At 44.5% G+C, this 25,230-nt stretch overlaps 1 long non-coding RNA gene across 3 annotated transcripts; it reads left to right on the plus strand.

The window, feature by feature from the left end:
• Window positions 1-827: 827 nt before the first annotated feature.
• LOC309524523 lies at window positions 828-22,135 on the plus strand. 3 transcript variants are annotated; one of them, XR_014215964.1, is made up of 5 exons: window positions 828-1,123; window positions 1,397-1,493; window positions 6,874-7,063; window positions 8,181-8,270; window positions 21,902-22,135. It is a non-coding gene; the product is annotated as an uncharacterized lncRNA (long non-coding RNA). The 3 variants fall into 3 exon arrangements; XR_014215965.1 differs by lacking the exon at window positions 21,902-22,135 and adding an exon at window positions 12,220-13,024; XR_014215966.1 differs by lacking the exon at window positions 21,902-22,135 and adding an exon at window positions 10,680-11,359.
• The last annotated feature ends 3,095 nt before the right edge of the window (window positions 22,136-25,230 follow it).

Here is a 25,230-nt window from a genome sequence, read left to right on the forward strand (position 1 = left end):
CCTCCACCAGCTGCTTGCACCACTCAGCCTCTTTCCCTCGATGCTTCTATTTCTCCTAGCTGGGCCCTGGGATGTTCACACCATACATTTAAAGCACATTTTCCTCCTCCCAAGAATCCTGGGAGCTGCAGCTTACCCCTCCCAGAGCCAAACTTTCCAGAACCCTTAACAAACTACCATTCACAAGATCATGTGAGTAGGGAGATGTGCTTTAGATGTGCTCAGCTGTGGAGAGAACAGGCAGCAAAAGGAGCAGCTGCCGGGGCTTCCAAGCCATGGCTGCATCCGCAGCTGGCACCGGGAGGCTGGGTCTATAAGCCACCTGCCATTTTAATTCCCTACAATGCCCTTGATGTAGAATCGCTCCAGAGCATTGTGGAACATTAAAAGAATAGCCACCATCATTAAAAGAACACCACCTTGAAGCAATGCTATGTCAAAGGCATTGGGAGCCATGAAACTGGCAGGCGGCTTAAAGCCCCCCAGCCAAATGGGATGCTGCTGCAGATCCCACCACCAACAGCCCCCAGGAGGGTCTTCCAGTGTAGGGCACTTTGTGCCTCAGCCCTGGCACCAGTCTTGTCCTGGGGTGGGTGGGGAGGCCACAAGAAGAAAAGTGGCTGCTTCTAGACATATCCATGTGGATTTTATCTCCAAGGATAAAATCTGCTCAGCTGGAACGTGATCTTTGAGCCCCCCTGGTCTATGAACTGATGCATCTTCTGATGACCTACTCAAGGCTGCAGAGTAAAGGATGGGTATTATCCTCCCAGCTCCTGGGGTGGCCCCCTTGCCCCAGGCAACTTCACTGATCCCTCACAACTTGGCTTGGTTATAAAGGGTTCAAGTCAAGTTTTTCCTTTGCTTCAGCCACAGCCAGACTCTGGCTTGGCTTGTTTTGGTTCCTCCTCTTTCTCCCTTCTCACATGCTCTGTAGTTGTTTGCCATCTCCCTCATCTGCCTGCCTCCATCCTTGTTCCAGCCTTCCTTTGAAGGACTCCTCAACTGACTTGACTCTGCCCCCGGAGGACCGCGCTGACTGTGCTCAAGGGCTTCACTTCAATTCTGGTCCCATCAGTCTTGCTGCAACTCAAACTTTATCTCTTTGGGTTTTCAGCTACAGGTAGGAAAGCACTGAAACTCTTAATGTGCGGTTCATCTGACCCTTGTGCCACAGAAACACACTGAATGCTTGCTGGTCTCTCATACATCTGAATGATGCCATTCATAATAATTCATTTTATTTTGTAGTATTCTTGTAAGTATCCTTGATTAAAAGACTTTCTTTTCTCTGCCCAATAGAAGCCAATCTAAACACACACACAAGATCATTCAGCTCTTGCGAGAAGGATTTCATTCTGCATTTTTATTTCTGAAATGGATTTTTGCCTTCCAGCAGCCCTGCGTCTCCCTGTGACAAACAGCCACTCTCCTTTGCTCGGCAGCAAGAAACAAGTCAACGGCATTCATTAATCTGACACGTACGGAGAAAGGTAAATTTGTTCTGAAAGTGTTGTCTGTTGAAGCCAGTGCATCTCCAGGGCCCTTGTTGCTAACGATCTGAAACCTGCTGCCTAAGCAAAGCCAGAATTGCAGCTTTGCAAGTTCTTTTTTTAAAATAAATGATAGAGCAAGGAGCAACCACAAACAGCTGGTTGAAAAGGACGTCTAACTTGATCCTCTCCAAATCTGCTCTTCAGCACACTCTCAACTTGTTTTCGCTGAAGCAAACAACAGCCAAGGGCATTTTCTAAATCTGTGGCAGAAATGACAGACGATGGCTTCTGCAGAAACCCATCAACCCACGGGATCTGACAATCCTGTTCCTGGGAGTGCCAGGCCTTATTGTCAGCTCTGGCTCAATATTAGAGTTTGCCAGGCTCATTCGCCTGGAAGGAAAGGTGCCAGATTTGTAAGCGGAGCTGTTGCCAAATCTGTGGAAATGACTGGGATTTTGGAACCCCCACCTGCATGCAGCAGCTTTCCTAGCAGAGCATTCCATAAGTAGTTTTTTTAAAAAAGGTCCCTGGACGCTTAAGTCCAGTCAAAGGCCACTATGGGGTGTGGTGCTCATCTTGCTAAACAGTGTTTCCGTGCGTTTCCCATAAGTACTATTGCCCGTCTCTCTGCTGCCATCACCCCAAAAGGGCTCCAGTAAGAGGTGGACTTTGGTAATATGGTGCCCTGAGCAAGGCAAAATTTTTGCCCCCCAAACTATTTTTTATTTTCACAATCATTCCTTTTTGGGACAGTTGCTTTTTATGGACCTTCTCAGTAGACATCTGTAAAAATATAGCTGCTAACAACAACAATAACTTTTGCACCATCCTCAGTCTTTTAGGTCAGATGCAGCTGCTGCCTCTGAATGCAGACTCCAGGTGTCCCAGTATCTAAAGGAATGCCTCACATGGTACCTGTCTGCCCAAGATGCCAGAGGAAAAGCCTATCTCATTGCCAAGCCTACGCAGACCCCAAGATCATCTTCTGAAGCCCTTCTTTGCATGCCTCCCATTGGAGGAATGCTCTCCCCAGGGAGGTTTGCCTGGAGCCTTCATTGTACACCTTTAGGTATCAGGCGAAAACATTCCCCTTCCATCAGGTCTTGGGCTGATTAACATCTTAAAACACTTTTAGATGTGGTTGTGGGAGGGGATATTGGTTTGTACAGTTTTTTTGTTCTTGTTTTTGACTATGTTACCACTCAGTGGATTTGTAACTGGCTGACTGACCGAACCCAAAGGGTGCTCATCAATGGTTCCTCTTCATCCTGGAGAAGAGTGACTAGTGGGGTGCCACAGGGTTCTGTCTTGGGCCCGGTCTTATTCAACATCTTTATCAACGACTTGGATGATGGACTCAAGGGCATCCTGATCAAATTTGCAGATGACACCAAACTGGGAGGGGTGGCTAACACCCCAGAGGACAGGATCACACTTCAAAACAACCTTGACAGATTAGAGAACTGGGCAAAAACAAACAAGATGAACTTTAACAGGGAGAAATGTAAAGTATTGCACTTGGGCAAAAAAAATGAGAGGCACAAATACAAGATGGGTGACACCTGGCTTGAGAGCAGTACATGTGAAAAGGATCTAGGAGTCTTGGTTGACCACAAACTTGACATGAGCCAACAGTGTGACGCGGCAGCTAAAAAAGCCAATGCAATTCTGGGCCGCATCAATAGGAGTATAGCATCTAGATCAAGGGAAGTAATAGTGCCACTGTATTCTGCTCTGGTCAGACCTCACCTGGAGTACTGTGTCCAGTTCTGGGCACCACAGTTCAAGAAGGACACTGACAAACTGGAACGTGTCCAGAGGAGGGCAACCAAAATGGTCAAAGGCCTGGAAACGATGCCTTATGAGGAACGGCTAAGGGAGCTGGGCATGTTTAGCCTGGAGAAGAGGAGGTTAAGGGGTGATATGATAGCCATGTTCAAATATATAAAAGGATGTCACATAGAGGAGGGAGAAAGGTTGTTTTCTGCTGCTCCAGAGAAGCGGACACGGAGCAATGGATCCAAACTACAAGAAAGAAGATTCCACCTAAACATTAGGAAGAACTTCCTGACAGTAAGAGCTGTTTGACAGTGGAATTTGCTGCCAAGGAGTGTGGTGGAGTCTCCTACTTTGGAGGTCTTTAAGCAGAGGCTTGACAACCATATGTCAGGAGTGCTCTGATGGTGTTTCCTGCTTGGCAGGGGGTTGGACTCGATGGCCCTTGTGGTCTCTTCCATCTCTATGATTCCATGATTCTATGATTCTATATTGTATTTTTATGTGCTGAGCCGCCCTGAGTTCTACAGATGAAGGGCGACACACACACACTATAGATCCCCAAGCCAAACGGAGGACATAGATGATGCCTTCCTGGAACAGATGGCCAAGCATGCAAAAGGAAGGGAGATAGTAGTAATGGGGGACTTCAATTACCCGGATATTTGTTGGACGTCAAACTCAGCCAAGAGCATAAGGTCAAACAGATTCCTCACTGGCCTTGCAGACAACTTCATTGTCCAGAAAGTGGGAGAAGCAACAAGAGGAACAGCCATTTTAGATCTGGTCCTAACCAATGTTGATGACCTGGTTAGTGGGGTAGAAGTGGAAGGATCATTAGGCGCGAGTGATCATGCTCTTCTGAAGTTTACTATACAGCGGAAAGGAGCAGCCAAGCATACTAGGACTCAATTTCTTGACTTTAAGAAAGCCGACTTCATAAAACTTAGGGAAGTGCTGGGTGAGATCCCATGGACAACAATACTAAAAGGAAAGGGAGTTCATGATGGCTGGGAGTTTGTTAAGAGGGAGATACTAAAAGCACAACATCAGGCAATACCAATGAGACGGAAACATGGAAGGTGCCTAAAGAAGCCAGGGTGGCTATCTAAAGAACTTTTAACTGAATTAAGATTAAAAAAGGATGTGTACAAAAAATGGAAAAGGGGGGAAACCACCAAAGAGGAATTCAAACAAATAGCCAGCACGTGTAGACACAAAGTCAGAAAAGCTAAAGCACAGAATGAACTCAGGCTTGCTAGAGAGGTTAAAAGCAACAAAAAAGGCTTTTATGGGTATGTTCGTAGCAAAAGGAAGAACAAAGAAACAATGGGATCACTCAGAGGAGAAGATGGTGAAATGCAAACAGGGGACACAGAAAGGGCTGAACTACTCAATGCCTTCTTTGCCTCAGTCTTCTCCGATAAAGAAAACAATGCCCGACCTGAAGAATTTGGAGCAAATGATTCAGCAAAGGAAACACAGCCCAGAATAACTAAGGAGATAGTACAAGAATATTTGGCTAGTTTAGATGTATTCAAGTCTCCAGGGCCAGATGAACTGCATCCAAGAGTATTAAAAGAACTGGCAGATGTGATCTCAGAACCACTGGCAGTCATCTTTGAGAATTCCTGGAGAACAGGTGAAGTCCCGGCAGACTGGAGGAGGGCAAATGTTGTCCCTATTTTCAAAAAGAGGAAAAGAGAGGACCCAAATAATTACCGCCCAGTCAGTCTGACATCAATAGCAGGGAAGATTCTGGAGCAGATCATTAAGCAAACAGTCTGTGAGCACCTAGAAAGGAATGCTGTGATCACCAATAGTCAGCATGGATTTCTGAAAAATAAGTCATGTCAGACTAACCTGATCTCGATTTTTGACAGAATTACAAGCCTGGTAGATGAAGGGAACGCAGTGGATGTAGCCTACCTTGATTTCAGCAAGGCATTTGACAAGGTGCCCCATGATATTCTTGTAAAGAAGCTGGTAAAATGCAGTCTTGACTATGCTACCACTCAGTGGATTTGTAACTGGCTGACTGACCGAACCCAAAGGGTGCTCATCAATGGTTCCTCTTCATCCTGGAGAAGAGTGACTAGTGGGGTGCCACAGGGTTCTGTATTGGGCCCGGTCTTATTCAACATCTTTATCAACGACTTGGATGATGGACTCAAGGGCATCCTGATCAAATTTGCAGATGACACCAAACTGGGAGGGGTGGCTAACACTCCAGAGGACAGGATCACACTTCAAAACGACCTTGACAGATTAGAGAACTGGGCAAAAATAAACAAGATGAATTTTAACAGGGAGAAATGTAAAGTATTGCACTTGGGTAAAAAAAATGAGAGGCACAAATACAAGATGGGTGACACCTGGCTTGAGAGCAGTACATGTGAAAAGGATCTAGGAGTCTTGGTTGACCACAAACTTGACATGAGCCAACAGTGTGACGCGGCAGCTAAAAAAGCCAATGCAATTCTGGGCTGCATCAATAGGAGTATAGCATCTAGATCAAGGGAAGTAATAGTGCCACTGTATTCTGCTCTGGTCAGACCACACCTGGAGTACTGTGTCCAGTTCTGGGCACCACAATTCAAGAAGGACACTGACAAACTGGAACGTGTCCAGAGGAGGGCAACCAAAATGGTCAAAGGCCTGGAAACGATGCCTTATGAGGAACGGCTAAGGGAGCTGGGCATGTTTAGCCTGGAGAAGAGGAGGTTAAGGGGTGATATGATAGCCATGTTCAAATATATAAAAGGATGTCACATAGAGGAGGGAGAAAGGTTGTTTTCTGCTGCTCCGGAGAAGCGGACACGGAGCAATGGATCCAAACTACAAGAAAGAAGATTCCACCTAAACATTAGGAAGAACTTCCTGACAGTAAGAGCTGTTTGACAGTGGAATTTGCTGCCAAGGAGTGTGGTGGAGTCTCCTACTTTGGAGGTCTTTAAGCAGAGGCTTGACAACCATATGTCAGGAGTGCTCTGATGGTGTTTCCTGCTTGGCAGGGGGTTGGACTCGATGGCCCTTGTGGTCTCTTCCAACTCTATGATTCTATGATTCTCTATGATTCTATCACACACACACACACACACACACACACCAACCAAGCCTTGGTTGGTGTTTGGGGAGGCCCTGTGTCCTCTCTCGGAAGGGGTTTCAGAGGACAGCTCTCTCTTTGGAAATATCCTCTGTTTGAAAGGCTACGTGCTCCACATTAAAGATAAAGAAGCCAACACCTGGACTGCACAACAGAAGAAGACAGCACCTGGATCAGGCACATATGGGTGAAATTTCCCCCCTGTTAATTATTTCCCAATTTGCAATTAGCATATACCCATTTCAATCAAATCTGCGACCTCTTTTCTGACGAAGGAGTGTGGTGGAGTCTCCTACTTTGGAGGTCTTTAAGCAGAGGCTTGACAACCATATGTCAGGAGTGCTCTGATGGTGTTTCCTGCTTGGCAGGGGGTTGGACTCGATGGCCCTTGTGGTCTATTCCAACTCTAGGATTCTAGGATTCTATGAAGTATTTTTTGTTCTGTTTGTTGATGCCACCCAACTGGACTGCCTTGTGGCTGAATGTCCTCAGGGTCTTCCCTGCCTCCAGACTGGGACCTGCAGAAAAGGACAACTAAAATGATCAAACCCTTCCTTTTGTTAAGTGAATAGTTCTGCAAGGCCTGTGAAGTACTATCCCCTTTTGTAATGGAAGCCAGGGCAACATCTTGCCCCAGAAACCAAACAGCTGGAAATCATGCGCAGCCAGAGGAGATCCCGAGGTAGGTAGGGTGTACACACTGTGTGTGTGTGTGTGTGTGTGTGTGTGTGTGCGCATGTGTGTGTAAGAGAACACTAGACTGTCAGTCCTGCAGCTAAGTCTGAAAGGGAAACAAAGGCCTGACTCTAAGAGCATTTTACATCAAATTTGCATCTGCTAATTTATATGGCTTAATGCACACTTTGAAGTAATGTGTATCATCTAAACAGAAATAACATGCATCCCATCACGCTGGGGAAGACTGTGCTCCAGGTGACCTGCTCAATCTGACATCCGGGTTCTCTTTATGGGCAGCTTCAAGGCTCTCCCTTCTTATCTTTTATCTTTAAAGCAGACTTGGACCCAGCAACCATTCAAGGAGAGGACAGTGCTCTGCCGTGGCCGGTGTGTGGGCCACCTTTTGCACACTGCAGAACAGGGTAGTACCTGCCCACATTCCTTGCAGGGAACGGCCGGCAGCTTCTCCTGGGTCCTGCCCTGGGGTTCATACATTATGTTTTCAGCTGAACCTTGGCTGTTTCAGCAGCATTGCTCTCTTGGGCTGGGCCTCTCCTCCTCTACACCCCCCACCCCGCCTCCACCCTGCTTTAGATTTCCACAAAAGTGTGGACAAGCAGTCAATTTAATAACTAACTAATTCCATTAGACATTCTGCAGCAAAACAGAAAGAAAAAAGAAAAAAAGAAACCATCACAAGACTTACAGTACTTAAAGATTAATACATCTACAAAGCCCTGAGCTCTAGGATATCTTAGGGACTACTAGATCTCTTCTATCCCAGCTTGACCACTGAGATCATCTCTAGGAGCCTCAGTGGTTGTTGAGATTCAATTGACAAACTGAAACCTTCAATGTCACCAGCCCAGTCCTGTGAAATCCTCTTCCCAGAGAGATTTGGCAGGTGCCTTGTACATTAACCTTAGCATGTTTGCCATAAAACCTTTCTATCGTCAGACTCTTGCAGCCAATTAAGAAAAACATTTTCAATAGTTATTAGCTGCTGCTCTGTAATTTTAAAATGTAGGGCGTGTATTTTTACTGTTATAAAATGATTTTTAAATGACATTGTGATGTACAAGTATTTTTTTAATATAAATAAAGGCATTTATTTGTCATAGCATAACCAAACAAATCCAGGAAAAGTTTCTGTCCCTTGCCCTAAAGGAGCCACAAGACTCAGAACATGACTGCTTGAATCATCGGATAAGGTCAGTGTGCCAGACAAGGACTTAGGTTCAAATCCTCATTTAGCTCTAGAGCGCATTTGGGTGACCTTGGGCCAGTCATTCTCTCTCTCTCTCTCTCTCTCTCTCTCTCTCTCTCTCTCTCAGCCTTACCTACCCCACCAGACTGTTTTAGGGATAAAATGGGGGTAAAACCCATGGAAGGAGAACTAGGGGTTATTCAGCATCAGTAGGACAGAATAACCTGCAACGGGGTTATGATGCTACCACATATTATGAACCCAGTGGTATCTCTGAGAAAGGAGGCCTCATCTGGGGAGGAACTTAGGTCAACAGTAGAGCAAGATGTTTTGCATTCAAAAAATCCCTGGTTCAATTCCTGGCAACTCTATTTAAAAAGGATCAAGTGACAGCTGATAGCAAAAGCCTCTGCCAGTCCAAACAGACATAGCTGGGCTAGAGAGACAAAGAGTCTGTCCCGGAGGGTTCGTGTAAAACTGTCCCCCTTAAAAAACAAACAAAAAAACTTCACTGTAACCAAGTTGCCCTGCTGTAGTAAGACCAGGTGCAATAAAAGACCTTTAATAGCCAGGCAAAAGGGGAATTTCAGCAGCTTCAGCTTGTCCTGCTGGCTTCCCTTGCTGAACTGCCTCCTACGTAGCTGTGAAGGATGCTGGAAGAATCCTGTCCGCATCTGCACCTAGCCAAGTTCACAACCCCTGCGGTGGGCAAGGGGGGGGGAGTGGTACCTGGGGAAGCCTCTCCTCCTGCTGTTGTGACCCATTCCGACCCAATTCAAAATGCACCAGCTGGTATTAATCCTATGACTTATAGAGTCCAAGCCAAAGTATGTTTACTCAGAAAAATTCCCTCTGTGCTCAATGGGGCTTTCTGTCAAGGAGGGGTGGATAGAAGGGGTTTGGGAAAGGATCTGGCTGAGGGGCCAGATCTTGAGCCACCTCCCTCCCTGTGAACCATTTTGACAGACACCTGGCGTCACCATGACGTCAGGTGATCCAACTTCAGAGGAAAGAGTTGGGAGCGTACAATCCAAGGGCTCCAGGCTCTATCTAGGAGAAGAATCCCCTTACATCTGAGAAAGGGGAAAGGGAAAGTCAAAGACTTGAGAGCACTTTTTTATCAAGCAATTTTTTAAAAAAATCAATGTCTCCAACTGATTAATCAATTCAGCATAGGAAGACAGCATATAAGAATGAATTGTAAAGGTAAAGGGACCCTTGACCATTAGGTCCAGCCGTGGACGACTCTGGGGTTGCGGCGCTCATCTCGCTTTATTGCCCGAGGGAGTTGGCATACAGCTTCCGGATCATGTGGCCAGCATGACTAAGCCGCTTCTGGCAAACCAGAGCAGCACACGGAAATGCCATTTACATCTTATTCTTTCTAACATTAATATTCTTCAGTAGTCAATCAGCATCCCTAAGCTGGGCTAAATTCATTTCCCTCGAGAGCCAGTGTGGTGTAGTGGTTAAGAGTGGTAGTCTCGTAATCTGGGGAACCGGGTTCGCGTCTCCGCTCCTCCACCTGCAGCTGCTGGGTGACCTTGGGCCAGTCACACTTCTGTGAAGTCTCTCAGCCCCACTCACCTCACAGAGTGTTTGTTGTGGGGGAGGAAGGGAAAGGAGATTGTTAGCCGCTTTGAGACTCCTGAAGGGGAGTGAAAGGCGGGATATCAAATCCAAACTACTCTTCTTCTTCTTCTTCTTCTTCTTCTTCTTCTTCTTCTTCTTCTTCTTCTTCTTCACCACATGGAATGTCCTTGTCATCTGGAATCTACCCTCTTCTGCACTCTGCGGGCCAAAGGACCCTCGGCATAAAATGCCTCTTTGCATCTGACCTGCTTTTTTTATATATATAAAGAAAGCATTTAATCATATCAGGTAGGAGTCTAATAATTAATGAGAAAAAGAGCATGGAATGGGGGGAATTTAACCCTCACCAGCTGACCTCCTGAGCAAAATCCCTCTTTTGAAGCCACTACAGTGGTACCTCGGGTTACCAGCACCTCGGGTTACAAACACTTCAGGTTACAAACTCCGCTAACCCAGAAGTAGTACCTTGGGTTGAGAACTTTACCTCAAGATGAGAACTTTACCTCAGGATGAGAACAGAAATCGTGCGGTGGCAGCGGGAGGCCCTGTTAAACTAAAGTGGTACCTCAGTTTAAGAACAGTTTCACGTTAAGAACGGATCTCCAGAATGAATTAAGTTCGTAACCAGAGGTACCACTGTACTTACTTTGGGGATGTGGGGAAAATGCCTCCCTGAAGCCAAACCAAATCCCTGTTTTCAGATGAGGCATTCCCCCCCCCCTCAGGAGGCGACAATAGCTTAAATCCTTCTCCACACCTACTTTGATCCCATTAATTATCACCTACCCCACAGCTGATGCTTTTTTCATTTTGTTTTAAGCCTGCAGGTTAGATGCCAAAATGCCTTTAACCTCCCAGGTGCCCTTTGGCCCTGAAGTGGCTCACTCCAGAAAAAGAGGTCTGCCCTCTTATCTGCTGTTTGTGAGAAAGGAGCCTCAGCCATCAGCTGCCACTGGATCAAAAGCAGGTTGCAGCGGCAGGGCGAAGTGCGCACAGACACAGCCATGGGTCCTGACCCCGTTTTGGTAGGTCTCATTTCCTCTGCGTCTTCGCAGCCTGGAGGCGCCTGCCCTTCTGTCGCACACTGGCAGTGCCAGGGCAGCTCAGCTGGTGGCTCAGGCCCTGCTGCAAGGAGTGCGATTGAACCAAGTTCTAATTCCACCAGAGGTCAGCATGTTTCACCCAATCAGAGTTTTGATCAGCTGTGAAGTCTGAAGGCCCCTTGTTGACTTGGTGATAAGACAAGTTATTGATCCTTCCTCAGGCACACAGGCACCTTTATTAGGGCTGCAATAGGGGCTTGTTTTGTGCCAGGAACTAATATTGACCCATGCAAGATGCTGTGTTTATCTACTCTCCTGTGTGCAAAAGCAGCAGACTTCTTGTTCTAAACAGGGGAGGCACCAACACTATGCATCGCCTTTATGTGCCAACGAGGGAGAACTGCAAAGCCCAAGAAGCAAGTGAGTTGGATTTTATTGCCAATCCATGCTTGAGGCGCAAAACCGGGCCCATTTTGGTGCCTGGGGCAGAAGCGATAAATGGCACCTGCACACACACCGATTAATAAGAGGCTTGATCCCCATCATCCACTAGGAAAGTCTCCTGTCCAAGCCCTGCTAGATGTCCTGATGTGTGTCATCTGATGTTTTTGGGGGGGTTTGAAAAAAGAAGTATGTGGTTTTTGCACACAGTGGCAGGAGGGAGCAGTGAGAGGACAGGGGCTGCTTAATCCAGGGGTAGCCAATGTGGTCCCCATCATCCCTGAGCACTGGCCATGCTGGTTAGGGCTGTAGTCCTCAAGTCTACAGGGCACCACCCTGAATAATTAGTCCTTTCCCAGGCAGCCATGGTTTCCCAGTTAAGGCCACCTCCCTACCTGCTCTTCCTCTCCCATGGCTACAGATGCATACCAGCATTGGGAACCCCATGGAAGAAAGGCAGCTGGGGGACAGTTCTGAATGAAGATACAACTGGCAGGGAAAGGGACAAATAGCCATATCCTCCCCACAACTACCCCACCAAAAAATATAGCCTCCTAGGGCTGCTTTTCATTTGTCACAGTCAGAGATTCATTATACTCCTTTACATGTAATGCCTCTTGGTCAGTGCCATAAGCTACAGTTTAGTGCCAAGGGCCCCCCCCCCCAAAAAAAATGTAAAGGGGTAAAAACTGGATGTACATGTAGGCTCCTATGATGTAAGTAATGGGCCCCGCCTGCTCACCTGCTCCCTAAAATATCACTGGTTTCAGTTCAACAATTACTTTGATAAAATACATATTTTGTTATGCGCAAGTGGCTTTAGATACCTACAGTGGTACCTCAGGTTACATACGCTTCAGGTTACAGATGCTTCAGGTTACAGACTCCACTAACCCAGAAATAGTACCTTGGGCTAAGAACTTTGCTTCAGGAGAAGGGGAGTGAAGACTGCTAACAGAAGGGACCTCTGTGAAAGAAGACGACGGGTTGGAGCAACAGGAATATTTTACGAAGAAGATACATCAAAGGCTGGGTATGTCGGCAACGGACCTGGATTGGGGGGGGGACAATTTTTCTTTTCTTCTATGTGATGAACCAAGAACCCCTCCTCATTAGAACCGTCAGTTAACTGACCCAAGCAGGATGATTAAGGACTGTGTGGAAATGAATTTTAACCAAAAGTATGCTTTATGGAGATTGAGTAAAGAACAAGAGCTTTTGGAATGGCACAGCAAAAAATACAGAGTCGCCATCTTGGCAGGTTTTGCCGATTTATAACCGGGAGGAGGAATGGATTTGTTTTCGGACTGCTTTCCTGGTGAATCTCCTCAGAGGTTGAGAAAGGCAACAGATTTGTGAAGATTAACGAGGCTGAGACTGTTTTGATTTATGGAAGTGATGTTATATGGAAAACGTCTGGATATGGCTCTTGGATAAAAAAAAATATCCACACAGGATTACAAACTGTTTTAACCCGCTTGTGGAGATTATCAGAGGTCACAAAGAGAAAGGAAAAATATATGAAAATAATAAGAAGAGATGTGGAAAAACAATAAGAAAGGACTGGATAGTACTGTGAACATCATATGGTCAGATTTGTGGACATTAAAGCAGTAATAAGAAGCAAGAAGATGATTGGATCCCCTTCGGAACTTGAAATATGGGTACCCCCCAACAAAAATTTAAAATTCGGACTTCCGGGGGCGGCGCGAACGGCAATGGCGGTCTCCTTCCATCTGTGAAGGGGAAGCTCCGCAGAAACGGGTCGTCCGCTACAGCGAAGCGGAGACCCAGGCTGGAAATCCACAGGCAGCAATCGCCTGTGGCTGTGGGACTCGGCGGGCACCATAAGTGCCCCTCGAAACATTGAAGGGACCTCGTAAGGGGCTCCGGAGCGTGAAAGGGCTGGCGCGGTGCTGTGAGTCGATCGCTCTTTCTGTGGAGTGAAGCCACAAAGCTGCTGTCGGTGAGTGCTGACCTCTTTTCCTGGGACTATTCGGCTTAAAACAACTTCCCGTGAGTAGGTGAAGTTTATGGAATTCGGGACTAAATTGATTTAAAAATTTGGCACTGAAGCGGGAGACGCAACCAGGAAGTCCGTCTCCCGGCTCTGTTTAAAGACTTAAAGCAAGGACGTTGTACTTTCTAATGCCTTTGAAATTGCGATCTTAGAAGGAACTAATCTGAGCATCAATTAAGTTGAGGTGCCGGAAGAAAACCTGAATTGCAACTTGTTATTTGTGGAATTTACTTTTCGATCGGTGGATATTTTGTTTTACCTCTTCTTTTGTGGATTTACAAAAAGCACTGAGAAATCCCGGCAATCGGGCTGCCAGACTACTAGAACTGCTAGGCTGTTGGAATTGTTACATTGAGCTGTTATATTGGACTGTTACATTGAACTGCTACATTGAACCTGAACTTTCTAGAGACAATGTAAGTACTTTAGGATCAACTCTGCAAGGGACTTTGACGCTGTTTGAGACTGTTTTTAATGCTTAAGGGATCTTGAGTAATTTGGAAAAATTGCAACCTTCTCTTTTAAGACAAACTTAATTCTCTCTAGAGGACTACTGAAAATTTGCAATCACTGGGGGCTTTCTTTCCATCTTTGGACTTGCGGATTCCCATGGGAATTATAAACCGTGAGACTGACCTTGACGCATAGACAGAAGTGGGATGAGTGGCAAAACAAGATCAGGCAAAGCCAAAACACAACAAACTACTATAACTTCACAGCTGCGAAGATCATCTGTTCCTATTGTCTCTGTGGCACAAGAGGAAGAGCCAGAGCAGGCTAGGCCGGAAGGAATGGCCACAGGAGGGGATTTTACTTCAGTATTAGATAAAATCTTTGCAAAATTGGATGGCCTGAGTAAGCAAGTGACTGAACAATCATCTAAGATTGATCAAAACATGGCTAGTGTTAACAACTTGACTCAACAAGTGAGTTTAAATGCTCAAGCAATTGGGAAACTGTTGGAATCTACCACAGAGAATTGTAAAATAGCTGAAGAGGCTAAACAGAAAGCAGAGGCTGTGCAAGAGGAAATAAAACTCATGCGTAAACAGATTGGTGAACATCAGGCATATCTGTCTATGGTGGAACTAAAAAGCAAGGAAAATAATTTGAGATTGAGGTCAGTCCCAGAACTTGAAAAGGGAGATTTAATCGAATATTTGACAAAAGAATTTGCAGAATTTTGGCCTTTGGAAGAAGACAAAGATTTTAAAATTGTAAGTGCATTCAGACTTGGAAAGGGAGGGACGAAGGCTAAGTCTAGAGACTGCCTGATTTCCCTCAGAACTAAGGCAGAAAGAGATAAGATACTGAGTGCACATTTTCAAAAGACCCTTGAAACTCAGGATTTTAAAGTGGAAATCTACAAGGACATTCCGAAACACTTATTGGAACTTAGATCTAACTACGGAGACTTGGTGAAACTACTGAGAAGCAACAGAATCATTTTTAGATGGGAGTTCCCCCAGGGACTATCTTTTACGTTTAGGGGGAAGAAAGTCAAAATCAAAACAGCTGAAGACAAGGAAAATTTTTTGAGTGACTATGGAGAAGACCTTCAGAAAGGGATTGAAGGTGAAGCAAGAGCCTTAGGATCTGGACCATTAGGTTCTGTACCTACACCTTTGGGTCCTGTTGAGCCTGAGAAAGTGATACCACCACCAAAGGGAGAATAGAACTACTCCAACATGTCTCTGCAACTTTTAAGTTGGAATGTTCACGGCTTTAACTCCCCTGAGAAAAGGAGGAAGATTTTCCATTTACTAAAAAAGGAGCAATTAGATCTAATTTGTCTACAAGAAACCCATGTGATCAGGCTTCATAGGAAAGTTTTAATTAATAAGAGACTGGGTCAAGAATTTATCTCATCTGATAGAGTCAAGAAGAGAGGAATTGTTATTTACGCAATAGAAAGCCTATCACCAAAGTTTCTTTTCAAAGATGAACAAGGAAGAATCTTGGCAATTGAAATTCAAATACAAGGAGAAAAATTTTTGATTTTGGGAATTTATGCACCAAATGAGGGGAAGTCGGAATTTTACAAGAAGCTGCATGAGACATTGCTGGATTATATGGACTACAACAACATCATCATGATGGGTGACATGAATGGGGTGGTATCTACGAACATGGACAAAGCGCAAAGTCAAAGCATAACAAAAGAGGGCAGGCTACCAAAAACTTTCTTTGAACTAACTGACAACATGGATCTGATTGACATCTGGAGAATAAAAAAACCCCTAGGAAGAGAAGGGACATTCTTCTCTGAAGCCAAAATGACATGGACAAGAATTGACCAAATATGGATAACTAGAGGACTGGCACCTAAGACTAGAAAGGTGGAAATCTGCCCAAAAACCTGCTCCGACCATAATGCAGTAAAGATGGAAATGAGACTAATCTCAACTGGCTCCTTCAGATGGAAGATGAATGACACCTTATTAAGAGATCAAGAGATTGTTAAGAAGGCCAAAAAAAACATACGGGACTACTTTGAAGTAAACTTGAAAACTACAGTGGAAAAAAGAATAATCTGGGATGCAAGCAAAGCGGTGATGAGGGGGTTTCTGATACAGCAGAATGCAATAAAAAAGAGAACTCAAAATGAGAAAAAAGACAGAATTTTGGAAAAAATAAAAGGAGAGAAAAAATTAAGATCGAAACCAAAGTCACAGGAGATTCTGAGAGAAATTAAATTATATCAAGTACAATATATGAAATTGATAAATCAGGAAGTCGAATGGAAAATTAAACAAATGAGACAAAAGACTTTTGAATCGGCTAATAAGTGTGGAAAACTGCTGGCATGGCAGTTGAAAAAAAGACAGAAGCTGAACACGGTCACTAATCTTGAGGTTCAAGGGAGAAACATTCAGAATCCTGTGGAGATTAGAAAATGCTTCCAGAGATATTTCAAACAACTCTACACCCAGGGGCTGCAGAAAGAGACTGATATAGATCAGTTTTTAAGAATTAATGGACTACAAGAACTATCTCAAGAAAATAAGACAATATTGAATCATAAGATAACAGAACAGGAGATTGAAGGTGCCATTCAGAACATGCAACTGGGCAAATCTCCAGGGCCGGACGGGTTAACCTCCAAATATTATAAGACTTTGAAGGACTATTTAATTCAACCACTAAAGGAGGTGTGCAACGAGATTATGGAGGGGAAGAAGGCACCGGAGTCGTGGAAAGAAGCTTTCATCACTCTTATACCAAAATCGGAAGCTGAAAAGACAACTTAAGAACTACCGTCCCATTTCCCTTTTAAATGTGGATTACAAAATTTTTGCAGATATTTTAGCCAGCAGATTAAAAAGAGTGTTAAATGAAGTGATACACAAAGATCAGGCAGGCTTTCTCCCAGGCAGACATTTGGCTGATAACACAAGGAACATCATTGACATTTTGGAGTTATTACAAACGAATATCAACACAAAAGCAATTTTGATTTTTATTGATGCGGAGAAGGACTTTGAAAATATTTCTTGGAATTTTATGAAGAAAAATCTTAAGGGAATGAGAGTGGGACGGGGGTTTGAAAATGGGATAGATGCAATCTATTCAGAACAAAAAGCTAAATTGATAGTTAATAATGTGGTGTCAGAAGAGTTTAAAATTGAAAAAGGAACATGACAGGGTTGCCCTATCTCTCCATTGCTATTTATTTCGGTTCTGGAGGTGCTCTTGAACATGATTAGGAGGGACCCGTTGATCAAAGGAATTCAGGTCGGAGCTCAACAATATAAGCTTAAGGCTTTTGCAGATGACTTGGTTTTGACATTACAGGAGCCGGAACCTAGTACGAAAAGAGTTTTAGAACTGATTCAAGAATTTGGTCAGGTGGCAGGATTTAAATTAAATAAGCAGAAAACTAAGGTCTTGGAGAAAAATTTGACAATGGAAAAAGAAAGGTTTCAGAAGGAGACAGACTTAAATGTGGTAAAGAAAGTGAAATACCTAGGGATAAATATGACGGCCAAAAATTTGAATTTGTTTAAAGATAACTATGAGAAATGTTGGTCAGGGGTTAAAAAAGATTTAGAAATTTGGTCAAAATTGAAGCTTTCCTTGTTGGGTCTAATTGCTGCTATAAAGATGAATGTATTGCCAAAAATGTTGTTTCTGTTTCAAACTCTGCAGATTGTTGACAGGATGGACTGTTTCAGGGGGTGGCAAAGAGACATTTCTAAATTTGTCTGGCAGGGCAAAAAGCCCAGAATAAAATTCAAAATATTGACTGATGCTAAGGAAAGAGGGGGGTTTGCCCTGCCAGACATGAAGTTGTACTATGAATCAGCAGCATTCTGCTGGTTGAAAGACTGGCTACTTCTTGAAAACACTGACATTTTGGATTTGGAAGGGTTTAATAATGCGTTTGGGTGGCATGCATATCTGTGGTACGACAAGGTTACAGCTCATAAAGCATTCAAGAACCATATTGTCAGGAAAGCAGTGTTTAATGTCTGGACAAAATATAAAGACTTATTAGAAAGCAAGACCCCAAGGTGGTTGTCACCCATGGAAGCTAAGGCTCTGGAAAAACTCAATATGGAGGCCAAGTGGTCAAAATATTGGGAGATAGTAGAACAAGATGGAGACACTTTGAGATTGCAGAGTTTTGAGAAACTTAAAGACAAAGTGCGAGACTGGTTACATTATTATCAAATTAGAGAAGTTTTTAATATGGACAAAAAACTAGGCTTCCAGGTGGAAAAATTGAAACTAGAAACAGAATTGTTAGAACCTAAAACTAAGGTACTTTCAAGAATGTATAACTTGCTGTTAAAATGGAACACTCAGGATGAAACGGTCAAATCAGCTATGATTAAATGGGTGCAAGACATTGGTTATAATATTATGTTAGCTGACTGGGAACGGTTATGGACCACCAGTGTGAAATTTACGGCATGTAATGCCTTAAAAGAAAATATTATGAAAATGATATATAGGTGGTACATGACCCCAGTCAAGCTTGCAAAAGTATATCATTTGCCTGATAATAAATGTTGGAAATGTAAGGAAACTGAAGGAACATTCTTTCACCTTTGGTGGACATGCCCAAAGGTTAAGGCCTTCTGGGAAATGATCTATAATGAACTAAAAAAGGTATTTAAATATACCTTCCTTAAGAAACCAGAGGCCTTCCTTTTGGGCATTGTCGGCCAAATGGTGCCAAAGAAGGACAGAACTTTCTTTATGTATGCGACAACAGCAGCAAGAATACTGATTGCAAAATACTGGAAGACACAAGATTTGCCCACCTTGGAAGAATGGCAGATGCAAGTGATAGACTACATGGAGTTGGCAGAAATGACTGGCAGAATCCGAGACCTGGGAGAAGAGTTAGTGGAAGAGGATTGGAAGAAGTTTAAAGACTACTTGCAAAAACATTGTAAAATGTTGGAATGTTAAAATGTTGGAATGCTAAAATGATGCAAGATATAAAGACAAGGTGGCATTAGTGATATAAGTAAAAGGAGTATGTAACAAATGTTTCAAAAGATAAGGGTGAAAAAATTAGAATACACTGTGTCAAACGTAATCAAAAGGATATAAAGGGAAAAATTGGAGACACAATGGGTTGAAATGCATAATATAGACTAAGATTTGAAAGAGGGTAAGATATTGCTGAATATGATTTGTGAAAAAAGGAACACAGAAAAGGGAGATGTGAGGAAGTCAGGAAGTAGGGTTATGAAAACAATAAGTAAAAATTTGGATTTTTATGTCTTTTTTATGCTTTTTCTCTTTGTTTCTTACTTTTTATATGTTTTTACTGTATTTATCTGTTTTGCTTTGTGTGTGATAATGTTGTTTCCTTTTTGGTTTGATTGGAAGGTTGGTTTTATTGTTTAAAATCTCAATAAATATTTTACAAAAAAACAACAACAAAAATTGGACATATAAAGGGCCCCATTACCTTCAGGAGCTGAGGGCCTCATCAAACCTCAATCCGGCCCTGTTCTTGGTCCATACTCTGTGGCCATACTCTAACATACCTGGGCTGCCCTGCAGATAGGAACTGGCTTTAGAAACAAATCCATATGGAGAAGAGCCCACTCCAGGTGAGAAATCTCAAAACCTCTGAGCTGGAGTATGTGTTTGTGTTTTCTTTTCTTTCTTTTAGAATATTCCCAAACTGCAAGCAGTAAGTACTGCAGTCATTCCCAGCACAGTGCTATTGAAAGACAGAAAAGGTCACAAGGCAAGCTGGCTGCAGTTAACTCAGATGTCTTTGCAGAAAATGGGCAAAAAAGAAGCAACCTCATAAACAGAGGAGTTGGAATCAGAGTCAGTTCCCTGGGGAAGGGGATGTGAATGATCTCTGATCCCACCCTCCTAGCAATTTGCACGTCATGAAGTCAAGATGCTAGGCCTGCCTTTGAAGTGACAAGTGAGAAAGAACTGCCAGCTTCCTTCAGCGGCTGATTGCAAAGATATCGCCCACCTTCAGCCTGCAAGGATGCTCAACACGCTCTTAGACATGCAAGGTCTGAGTCTGGTTAGTGCCTGGAAGGAAGACCACCTTGGAAGCCCAATTCGCATTACCTTGGGTTCCACAGTGAAGGAAAGTTGGGGTGTAAATGTAAGAAAATTATGATAGCCACCAGAGCAAATGAAATCTCACATTTGGAGGAGCCAGCATACTGCAAATACCCTCCATGCCATAATCTCACAATGTAGACCCCACAACACAACACGGTGTAGTGTACATTGCAGTTCTCACTACTCTCCTCTCACTGCAACTTTTAAAGGACGTTAGGTCTACTCTTAGCCTCAATGGAACCTCCCTGTATAGGAACAGTTTACCTTAGAACACCAGACACTGGTTTTCACACAGTGGGGGAGGAATCAGGCAGGGGCTGCCTATTGTCAGATACACCATTCTGGGCAAGATGGACCTTGGCTTGATCCAACAGGGCAGTTTTTCATGTTTTTCATATGTTGTTGTAAGATCTTCAAAGCTTGTTGTGCAGAGGAGAGCTACAGGAATGATTCAAGCGCAAGAATGCAAACTGTGCAGAGTGAAATTGGATGAGCTCCAGAGAAGGAAGTAATCTGGGCTCTCTAGGGAAAGCTCCTTAGGGATGCAATCCAAGGTCCAGGGAAACAGACAGCACTTACTGCAAAGGAAATGTGTTTACAGTCAGCTTGCCTGTGTGGGAGGCAGAACCAGGATCTAATCAAACAAGTTGCCTTTAAAAATGAGGAACTGTCCTTTTTCAATGGTTGCAGTCTGACCAGGGTGGGGTGTGTGTGTGTGTGTGTGTGTGTGTGTGTGTGTGTGTGTGTTGAGATCAAAACATAGATGCCTTTTTAACAGAGATGCTTGCTTATACCACATGCCAGTGCAATGCGAGTGATCAGGTATAACTGGAATTTTCTAGTCTGGGATGGAGGTATTTCCTGCAGTCAAACACCCCCAGAACTTCTCGGAAGCCTCTTATCCTCAGTTGCAACCAGGAAGGCTTCCCATCCCCAAGTGCTCTTGGCAGCTGGGCAGTGCTTTGATTATGGGGAGAAAGATAGCGAGTCCTTTAGAAAACCCAGGAGCCCCATTTCTGACTCCTCCCAGGTTTAGTCAAGTCATGTTTTCCTTGTAGTCTTCTATAAGCCGGACCTGGGAGGGGCCGTCTTCTGAGCACACCCCCTGAAATTCCAGCCCTCGGCATGGGTGGATTCAGATAGTCAACAAAGCCAAGCAGAGGTGATCAGACTGAACTCAAGCAGGCAGTAGCCACAGAGAATCATAGAATCATAGAGTTGGAATAGATCACAAGGGCCATCGAGTCCAACCCCCTGCCAAGCAGGAAACACCATCAGAGCACTCCTGACATATGGTTGTCAAGCCTCTGCTTAAAGACCTCCAAAGTAGGAGACTCCACCACACTCCTTGGCAGCAAATTCCACTGTCAAACAGCTCTTACTGTCAGGAAGTTCTTCCTAATGTTTAGGTGGAATCTTCTTTCTTGTAGTTTGGATCCATTGCTCCGTGTCCGCTTCTCTGGAGCAGCAGAAAACAACCTTTCTCCCTCCTCTATATGACATCCTTTTATATATTTGAACATGACTATCATATCACCCCTTAACCTCCTCTTCTCCAGGCTAAACATGCCCAGCTCCCTTAGCCATTCCTCATAAGGCATCGTTTCCAGGCCTTTGACCATTTTGGTTGCCCTCCTCTGGACACGTTCCAGTTTGTCAGTGTCCTTCTTGAATTGTGGTGCCCAGAAGTGGACACAGTACTCCAGGTGAGGTCTGACCAGAGCAGAATACAGTGGCACTATTACTTCCCTTGATCTAGATGCTATACTCCTATTGATGCAGCGCAGAATTGCATCGGCTTTTTTAGCTGCCGCGTCACACTGTTGGCTCTTGTCAAGTTTGTGGTCAACCAAGACTTTTCACATGTACTGCTCTCAAGCCAGGTGTTCCCCATCTTGTATTTGTGCCTCTCATTTTTTTTTGCCCAAGTGCAATACTTTACATTTCTCCCTGTTAAAGTTCATCTTGTTTGTTTTGGCCCAGTTCTCTAATCTGTCAAGGTCGTTTTGAAGTGTGATCCTGTCCTCTGGGGTGTTAGCCACCCCTCCCAGTTTGGTGTCATCTGCAAATTTGATCAGGATGCCCTTGAGTCCATCATCCAAGTCGTTGATAAAGATGTTGAATAAGACCGGGCCCAAGACAGAACCCTGTGGCACCCCACTAGTCACTCTTCTCCAGGATGAAGAGGAACCATTGATGAGCACCCTTTGGGTTCGGTCAGTCAGCCAGTTACAAATCCACTGAGTGGTAGCATAGTCAAGACCCCATTTTACCAGCTTCTTTACAAGAATATCATGGGGCACCTTGTCAAATGCCTTGCTGAAATCAAGGTAGGCTACATCCACTGCATTCCCTTCATCTACCAGGCTTGTAATTCTGTCAAAAAATGAGATCAGGTTAGTCTGACATGACTTATTTTTCAGAAATCCATGCTGACTATTGGTGATCACAGCATTCCTTTCTAGGTGCTCACAGACTGTTTGCTTAATGATCTGTTCCAGAATCTTCCCTGGTATTGATGTCAGACTGACTGGGCGGTAATTATTTGGGTCCTCTCTTTCCCCCTTTTTGAAAATAGGGAGAACATTGAAATACAGTGGTACCTCGAGTTACAGATGCTTCAGGTTACAGACGCTTCAGGTTACAGACTCCACTAACCCAGAAATAGTACCTCGGGTTAAGAACTTTGCTTCAGGATGAGAACAGAAATCGCACAGTGGCAGTGGGAGGCCCCATTAGCTAAAGTGGTGTCTCAGGTTAAGAACAGTTTCAGGTTAAGGACGGACCTCTGGAAAGAATTAAGTTCTTAACCCGAGGTACCACTGTGTGTGCAACCCAATCCTATGGGTGTGTACAGTCTTCCTTTTTTTAAAATATTTTATTAAGGATTTTCTTGTTTTACAGAAGTGTAGTGCCTCGTTTTTGGTTTGTTTTTTTCATGTAACATTTTTACAAATCCATTTCATTTGTTGAGGCATTAGGGGGAGAAGAAAAAAGAAAGAGAGAAGAAAAGGGGGGGTGGAGAGAGGGAAGATGGATGGGGGTGGGGTCGGGTGGCGGTGTTTCTATTATGTTTAATATGTGTAGAGTTTGGTGTCAGCGTTGTTTGTGTTGTTCACTTGTGTTCCTTTGGTGGTGAGAGAGGTTGAGGTTGGCCTAGGGTGCGATTGTTTGCTTGTGATTGGCTGTGGTGATCTTTGTTTTCGTGGGTGGGTGAGGTGGGTGGGTGTTTTGGATCAGGTTAGCCATATTGATTTGTATGCTGTTGGTGGATTATTGTCAATGTCCTGTTGGGCTGTGTGTGTAATAAAGGGGAGCCATACCGGGGTGAAGGTGTCTTCTTCTGTTTGTCCCCATGTCAGTTTCAGTTTATTAGTTAATTTTTCTAGTAGGGCTGTTTCCCATACTATTTGGTACCATTGGTCCATGCTTACTCCTGACAGGTCTCTCCAGTGTCTGGTTATGGTATTTCTGGCTGCTGAGAGCAGGTGGGTTATGAGTTCTTTGTGGTGTAAATGGGCATTGTTGTCTTGGAAGATGTTTAGTAGGGCCAATTCTGGGGTGATGTCTATTACTTGCTTAGTTATTGTACATATTTCTTGTATGGCTGTTGTCCAGAATAGTTGGATTTTGGGGCACTCCCACCACATGTGGAGGTATGTGCCTGTGGAGGTGCACCCTCTCCAGCATTTTGATGAGGTTCCTGGTGTATTAGCGCTAGTTTCCTTGGTGTTAGGTACCACCTGTAGGTGAGTTTCAGTGTGAGTTCTTTTCTTTTCGTTGATATGGATTTAAAGGGTGGTTTAGACCACATTCTGGTCCATTGAGTGGGGTTAATCTCATAGCCTATGTCATTCTCCCATTGTTTTTTGATTGCGTCTAGGGGATTTGCGGGATTTTGGAGTATTATTTTGTATATTGCGGATACCGTCCCTTTACCATTTCCCTTTGTTGTTAGGAGAAGGTTTTCGAAGGTTGTCAGGGGCCTAGTTACTGCTGATTTTACTGTTGGGTTGTTTAAGAGGGCATGTAGTTGGTGTTGTGTTAACCAGGGCATTTGGGTGTCTTCTAGTTTGTCTTGTATTTCTTGTGTTGACAGGGGTTTGATATTTTTATAAAAGTCTATTAGGCGATATAAGCCTTTGGCTCGCCAGGTTTTTATCTGGAGGTTTTGTGCTGCATGGTGGATTAATGGGGGATTAGTGGGGATGGAGTTGGGTATAGTTTGCCTATTTGTGTTTTCCATGCTTTGAGCATGGTCTGTGTGTACCTGTTAAGTGTTGTGGGAATTTTCTTTAGTTTGTTTGGGAGGAGTGGGTATGTTGTGGTGCATGTGTTTTCAATTGTGTCCCTCTCTAGGTGTACCCATTGTTTTGTCTCATCTTCTAGTATATATGGGATTATATGGCGTATTTGGTTGGCAATGTAATATGCTTCTATGTTGGGGATTCCCCATCCTCCTTCTGAGGTGGGGAGGTGCAGGTATTTGGGTGTGCACAGTCTTCTGATGCCAAGTGTCACTGAGTCCAATTGAGCTTATTCCTAAGAAACCCTGGATAGGATTGCAGCCTTAATCCTTGACAGACTCTGCTCCCCTTCCCATGCTCATTCATGCCACTCTAGCACCCCCCCACCCCCACCCCCCGAATTCAGGGCCTTTCAGCACATGGTTATCACTGTCCTGAGACAATCTGCAGTGCCCTCCAGTCACGGCTGTGAATGAAGCAGAGGGAGCCATGTGGATGTTGGTGTGGAAGAACTTGGTGCTGATCAGGGTGGATGTGCCTCATTGCTGCAGGGGAGCAGGCGGAGCCCCTTGCAGTGCTGTGTGTCCTGACCAAGAGGGTCTTGGCTTGCAGCAAGTGCAAGGCCAGCCGGGGCATCAGGCTCATGCAATCAAGTGATCCATGGCATGGGTGGGTGGGCAATGCTTTTCGGCCCAAGGGCCACATTCTCCTGTAGGCCAACTTTTTTGAGGGAGGGGCACATGCCAGGGGTGGGCAGGGTCAGGGGCAGAAGTGGGCAGAGCAATGGCTGCAGATTTTACCTCCCCTGCAGCAATGAGGTCTAGCAGGTTATTTTATGCACACAGCCCTACCCTTCTCTGTCTCCCCCTCCAGGTGAACAAGTAGCATTGTCGGCGTCTAAGGACATATTCCACCCAGCCAAAGCTTAGCAATCAAGGAGGGGGCAAGACAGGGCTGGAGAGGGGATTAGTCTGGGGAAAGGCTAAGGATCTCCAACCCCCTTTGCCTGAGGTTCAGCATCTCTGCCAACAATGCACCCTCCGCCTCCTTGTGATGGGCACTGAG

The sequence above is a fragment of the Podarcis vaucheri genome, assembly GCF_965113315.1.
Source record: "Podarcis vaucheri genome assembly, chromosome: 2".
Taxonomy (NCBI): Eukaryota; Metazoa; Chordata; class Lepidosauria; order Squamata; family Lacertidae; genus Podarcis; species Podarcis vaucheri.